This window comes from Eimeria mitis, genomic scaffold (genome assembly GCF_000499745.2).
Source record: "Eimeria mitis Houghton genomic scaffold, Emh_scaff2428, whole genome shotgun sequence".
Taxonomy (NCBI): Eukaryota; Apicomplexa; class Conoidasida; order Eucoccidiorida; family Eimeriidae; genus Eimeria; species Eimeria mitis.
The window spans coordinates 692-1,065 of record NW_013570765.1 but is presented as its reverse complement, the minus strand read 5'-3'; positions in this window follow the sequence as shown (position 1 = coordinate 1,065).

Here is a 374-nt window from a genome sequence, read left to right as displayed (position 1 = left end):
GCCCCCCCCCCCCCATAGGGGGCCCCCACATGAAGTACCCTCATGGGGGCCCCCCTGGGGGCCCCCCGGGGCCCCTTCCAGTGAACCCTCTAGGGTGGGTATTCCGCCTATTGCCCCCTCTTGGGGGCCCCCCTGGGGGCCCCCTTGGGGGCCCCCACATGGTGTGGAGGGAGGAGAGAAAGGTGCTGAAGGGTTTGGGGCTGCATGTATTGGGGTTTGTGTAAATAGGCGGGAATGGGGGGGAGCAGAGTGAGAGAAAGGGGGACAGCCAGAGAAGAAATCTTCCTCTTGTAGGGACTTGTGGCGACGACAGCCAGGGAAAGAAGGAAAAGAACCACGAGCACGAGGAGCTGTTGAAAATGGAAGCACTATGT